This window comes from Triticum urartu, chromosome 2A (assembly GCF_056163025.1).
Source record: "Triticum urartu cultivar PI428250 chromosome 2A, HENAU_Tu73, whole genome shotgun sequence".
NCBI classification, from domain to species: domain Eukaryota; kingdom Viridiplantae; phylum Streptophyta; class Magnoliopsida; order Poales; family Poaceae; genus Triticum; species Triticum urartu.
Genome location: NC_141874.1, coordinates 668,767,496 through 668,774,001, shown reverse-complemented (window position 1 = coordinate 668,774,001; position 6,506 = coordinate 668,767,496).

Here is a 6,506-nt window from a genome sequence, read left to right as displayed (position 1 = left end):
CTCGTGAGCTTCGTTAGCGAAATAAAACAAAAGACCACTTCAAGGTACTGTAATGAACTCATTCTTTATTTATATTGGTGTTAAACCTACTGTATTCCAACTTCTCTATGGTTTATAAACTATTTTACTAGCCATAGATTCATCTAAATAAGCAAACAACACACGAAAAACAGAATCTGTCAAAAACAGAACAATCTGTAGTAATCTGTAGCTAGCGCAAGATCTGTAACCCCAAAAATTCCAAAATAAATTGCTGGACGTGAGGAATTTATCTATTAATCATCTGCAAAAAGAATTAACTAAATAGGTCTTCCCAACGGTTCTACTTGGCACAAACACTAATTAAACACAAAAGACACAACCAAAACAGAGGCTAGATAAATTATTTATTACTAAACAGGAGCAAAAAGCAAGGAATCAAAATAAAATTGGGTTGCCTCCCAACAAGCGCTATCGTTTAACGCCCCTAGCTAGGTATAAAAAGCAAGGATAGATCTAGGTATTGCCATCTTTGGTAGGCAATCCATAAGTGGCTCTCATAATAGATTCATAAGGTAATTTCATTTTCTTTCTAGGAAAGTGTTCCATGCCTTTCCTTAACGGAAATTGGAATCTAATATTTCCTCCCTTCATATCAATAATTGCACCAATCGTTCTAAGTAAAGGTCTACCAAGAATAATAGGAAATGAAGGATTGCAATCTATGTCAATAACAATAAAATCTACGGGCACATAATTCCTATTTGCAACAATAATAACATCATTGATTCTTCCCATAGGTTTATTAATAGTGGAATCCGCAAGGTGCAAGTTTAAAGAGCAATCATCAAAATCACGGAAACCTAACAAATCACACAAAGTCTTTGGAATCGTTGAAACACTAGCACCCAAATCACACAAAGCATAGAACTCATGATCTTTAATTTTAATTTTAATACTTGGTTCCCACTCATCATAAAGTTTTCTAGGGATAGAAACTTCCAACTCAAGTTTTTTTTCATAAGATTGCATCAAGGCATCAACGATATGTTTAGTAAATGCTTTATTTTGACTATAAGCATGAGGAGAAGTTAGCACGGATTGCAACAAGGAAACACAATCAATCAAAGAGCAATTTTCATTATTAAATTCCTTGAAATCCATAATAGTGGGTTTAGCAACATCTAGGGTTTTGATTTCTTCAATCCCACTTTCATCAAATTTAGCATCAAGATCTAAAAACTCTGAATTTTTGGAACGCCTTCTAGGTAAAGGTGGATCATATTCAGTCCCATCATTATCAAGATTCATATTGCAAAACAAAGATTTAATAGGGGACACATCAATAACTTTTAGATCTTCATCTTTATTTACATAGGAACTAAAAGAAGACGCTCATATAAAGGCATCCTTCATAGCACACATCCTAGCGGTTCTTTCTTTGCACTCATCAATGGAAATTCTCATGGCTTTGAGAGACTCATTGATATCATGCTTAGGAGGAATAGATCTAAGCTTTAAAGAATCAACATCAAGAGAAATTCTATCAATGTTCCTAGCCAAATCATCAATCTTAAGCAATTTTTCTTCAATCAAAGCATTGAAATTCTTTTGCGAAGTAATAAATTCTTTAATATTGGATTCAAAATCAGAGGGTATATTATTAAAATTTCCATAAGAGTTATTGTAGGAATTACCATAATTATTTGAGGAATTACTAGGATAAGGCCTAGGATTAAAGTTTCCTATATACGCGTTGTTACCAAAATTATTCCTACCAACAAAATTCACATCCAAAGATTCATTATTATTCTCAATCAAAGTAGACAAAGGCATATCATTAGGATCAGAAGAAACACTTTTATTAGCAAATAATTTCATAAGTTCTTCCATCTTTCCACTCAAAACATTAATTTCTTCTATCGCGTGCACTTTTTTATTAGAAGATCTTTCAGTATGCCATTGAGAATAATTAACCATAATATTATCTAGGAGTTTAGTAGATTCTCCTAAAGTGATTTCCATAAAAGTGCCTCCCGCGGCCGAATCTAAAAGATTTCTAGAAGCAAAATTCAATCCGGCATAAAATTTTTGTATAATCATCCACAAATTCAAACCATGAGTAGGGCAATTACGTATCATTAATTTCATCCTCTCCCAAGCTTGTGCAACATGTTCATGATCAAGTTTCTTAAAATTCATAATATCGTTTCTAAGAGATATGATCTTAGCGGGAGGAAAATACTTAGAGATAAAATCACCTTTGCACTTGTTCCAAGAATCAATACTATTTTTAGGCAAAGATGAAAACCAAGCTTTAGCACGATCTCTAAGCGAAAAAGGAAATAGCTTCAATTTAACAATATCATTGTCCACATCTTTCTTCTTTTGCATATCACACAAATCAACGAAGCTATTTAGATGGGTAGCGGCATCTTCGCTAGGAAGGCCAGAAAACGGATCTTTCATGACAAGATTCAGCAAAGCGGCATTAATTTCACAAGATTCAGCATCGGTAAGAGGAGCAATCGGAGTGCTAATAAAATCATTGGTGTTGGTATTGGTAAAGTCACACAATTTAGTGTTATCTTGAGCCATCGTGACAAGCAAGCAATCCAACACACAAGCAAACAAGAAATGGGCAAAAAGAGGCAAATAGAGAAAGAGAGGGAGGATAGAGAGAGAGGGCAAATAAAACGGCAAGGGTGAAGTGGGGGAGAGGAAAACGAGAGGCAAATGGCAAATAATGTAATGCGAGAGATAAGGGTATGTGATGGGTACTTGGTATGTTGACTTTTGCGTAGTCTCCCCGGCAACGGCGCCAGAAATCTTCTTGCTACCTCTTGAGCACTGCGTTGGATTTCCTTGAAGAGGAAAGGATGATGCAGCAAAGTAGCATAAGTATTTCCCTCAGTTTTTGAGAACCAGGGTATCAATCCAGTAGGAGGCTACGCGCGAGTCCCTTGTACCTACACAAAACAAATAACTCCTCGCAACCAACACGATAAGGGGTTGTCAATCCCTTCACGGTCACTTACGAGAGTGAGATCTGATAGATATGATAAGATAATATTTTTGGTATTTTTGTGATAAAGATGCAAGTAAAATAAAAGAAAAGTAAAAAGCAAAGGAAATAAATAAGTATTGGAAGATTAATATGATGAAGATAGACCCGGGGGCCATAGGTTTCACTAGTGGCTTCTCTCAAGAGCATAAGTATTTTACGGTGGGTGAACGAATTACTGTTGAGCAATTGACAGAATTGAGCATATTTATGAGAGTATCTAGGTATGATCATGTATATAGGCATCACGTCCGAGACAAGTAGATCGACTCCTTCCTGCATCTACTACTATTACTCCACTCATCGACCACTATCCAGCATGCATCTAGAGTATTAAGTTCATGGAAACAGAGTAACGCCTTAAGCAAGATGACATGATGTAGAGGGATAAATTCATGCAATATGATAAAAACCCCATCTTGTTATCCTCGATGGCAACAATACAATACGTGCCTTGCTGCCCCTGCTGTCACTCGGAAAGGACACCGCAAGATTGAACCCAAAGCTAAGCACTTCTCCCATTGCAAGAAAGATCAATCTAGTAGGCCAAACCAAACTTATAATTCGAAGAGACTTGCAAAGATAACCAATCATACATAAAAGAATTCAGAGAAGATTCAAATATTGTTCATAGATAATATTGATCATAAACCCACAATTCATCGGTCTCAACAAACACACCACAAAAAGAAGATTACATCGAGTAGATCTCCACAAGAGAGGGGGAGAACTTTGTATTGAGATCCAAAAAGAGAGAAGAAGCCATCTAGCTAATAAATATGGACCCGAAGGTCTGAGGTAAACTACTCACACTTCATCGGAGAGGCTATGGTGTTGATGTAGAAGCCCTTCGTGATGGATGCCCCCTCCGGCGGAGCTCCGGAACAGGCCCCAAGATGGGATCTCATGGATACAGAAGGTTGCGGCGGTGGAATTAGGTTTTTGGCTCTGTATCTGATCGTTTGAGGGTACGTAGGTATATATAGGAGGAAGAAGTACGTCGATGGAGCAACAGGGAGCCCACGAGGGTGGAGGGTGCGCCTGGGGGGGGGGGTAGGCGCGCCCCCTACCTCGTGGCCTCCTCCTTTGTTTCTTAACGTAGGGTCCAAGTCTCCTGGATCATGTTCGTTTCGAAAATCACATTCCTGAAGGTTTCATTCCGTTTGGACTCTATTTGATATTCCTTTTCTGCGAAACTCTGAAATAGGCAAAAAACTGCAATTCTGGGCTGGGCCTCCGGTTAATAGGTTAGTCCCAAAAGTAATATAAAGTGGATAATAAAGCCCAATAATGTCCAAAACAGTAGATAATATAGCATTGAGCAATCAAAAATTATAGATACGTTGGAGACGTATCAGATAGCAGTTTGGTTTTTGGATCTCATAGGCTAAAAACTACCTCGGATGAAGATGAGCCCAAAAGCAAATTTAATCATGTCGATGAGGCGGACACCTTTCATGTTGAACTCTTTTTGGTTCGAGGTTATCTTCAGGGCTGAAACGCTCCAGTAATCATCAGATCCGTGGAGATGCACAATTTCGGTTCAGACTAGACTGTTCGGTCACAACAGAAGGTTTTGGCGTGTTTTGCGACCCAGACTGGACAGCCTGTCTCAGTTTCCGGACAGTCCGATCGCAACAGGAGGTTTTGGGCATGTGATCATCTCCATAGTTTCTGCAGCATTGCACCGTTTATCGAAAAAGGCTTTCGCCCCGCTTTATAGATAAAGCAAACCACCAGAGCCACAAAGTACAACAAGGTTCACCCACACACACACAGAGTACCACAACACAAAGTACATACGGTTTTGCTGAGGGCACAGCTCAACAAGCCCTGGAAATAAACAAAGGAGGCGGGTCAACCGTAGCATCCGAAGCATTGCACCGTTTTGGTTACAAATTTTGCATATGACCTCGGATTGAGATGGTTTAAATATCAAAATCGACCGCTTTGATGAGATAAAAACAATCCATGTAGAACATTTTCTCTTGGAAGGCCGTATTGAAGGCATAATCAGCCGAACAGTACTTTGAATACAAAATCTTAGTACTTCGAGCACAACTTCGGCCCTTGAGATGAGATCGGATGGCGATGACCCAAACTTCAAAGATGTTCATGTCGATAATACAAAACTATTTTTTGTAAACACATTTTCATTTGAGGCGATCTTAATTATGTTTTTTGCCGTGCCAAAAACTAGTGTCAACACAAAGCAGAGCTCTATGGGCCGATGAGACACAAGTGTGGACAGAACATCAGGTCGAAGACATGCAACAGATGGTAAAGCACTTGTGGCTGCAGATCGGTTTGCGATGAAAGGATGAAGATGATGTGTGAAGACATTCTTTGTAGAATTCTTGATGTTGAGACTAGCTGATTAGCATCACTGATGCAGGATCAAAGATGCTTGTGCTGAACTTATCATGTCTTCAAATAGAATGGATGATGTGTTGGCAAGCCAAGGGTATGCGCACTTGAAAAGAAAACATGCCATATGTTGTCTCAATAGATATCTTGGAGAGAGTTAATGAAGTTTCTCAAATTTTAGCGTACTCATGCTGGGTAAAAATATTTAGCTTAGTTAACATGTAGCCACCTAAGATGAAGTAGTCTTATATATGCTTTACTTTCCACTTTCTAGAGGTCATTTTGAGGAGACTATATCTGTAGATATATATGTTGGAAAAGTCTTGGAAATTTTAGTATACTCATCTTGGTTTCTTGTGTTAGCTTTCATGTTATGACCGGCATAAGGGCTTAGCCCAGTAGGTTATGGCCCAAGTATCTTAATTAGGGGCTTAGCCCAATTATCTTATCGTATTAAGATCGTCTCCTTAGGAGTCAAGTAAACCTCTCTATATAAGGAGAGGAGATGTATCATCAATCTAATCAAAGTAAGAAGCAATCAATATTTGCTCGGCTTCCCTTAGGGAGTCGGGAGACCTAAACCCTAGCCACCTCCTGCTTTCGCCGCTGCTGCTCCCGTCGCAAGACGGCGCCACGCCGCCGGCCGCCGCGCACCAGCCCTCGCCCTTCCCCCTCCTTCCCCTACAACCTACGCCCTAGATCCGGTAGGAGCCTAGCTACTACCAATTTGGTATCCAGAGACTCGGTCTCGATCATGTCTTCGTCCACGCCAATGCTGCCGCTGCCAATCATCACCACCGCACTGATGACCACTGCCGGTTCCCCAATGCCGCCGGCCCCAGTCACCGTCACCACCGCCGGTTCCCCCACGCCACCGGCCCCGGTCACCTCCGCTGTGCCGACAACCGCCGTTTTCACGCCGGAAGAATTCACCAGCATCTTGCAGGATCTTGTGACGACTGTACAGGGCATCCATCTGTACCTGGTCGGACCGCACGCACCTCCGCCGGCTGCGACTACCGCCGCCTACGGCCACCCCGCGCTGCCGTGGCCATACCAGGGTGCTCCTGCAATTGGCGGGCCACCGCTCCTACCG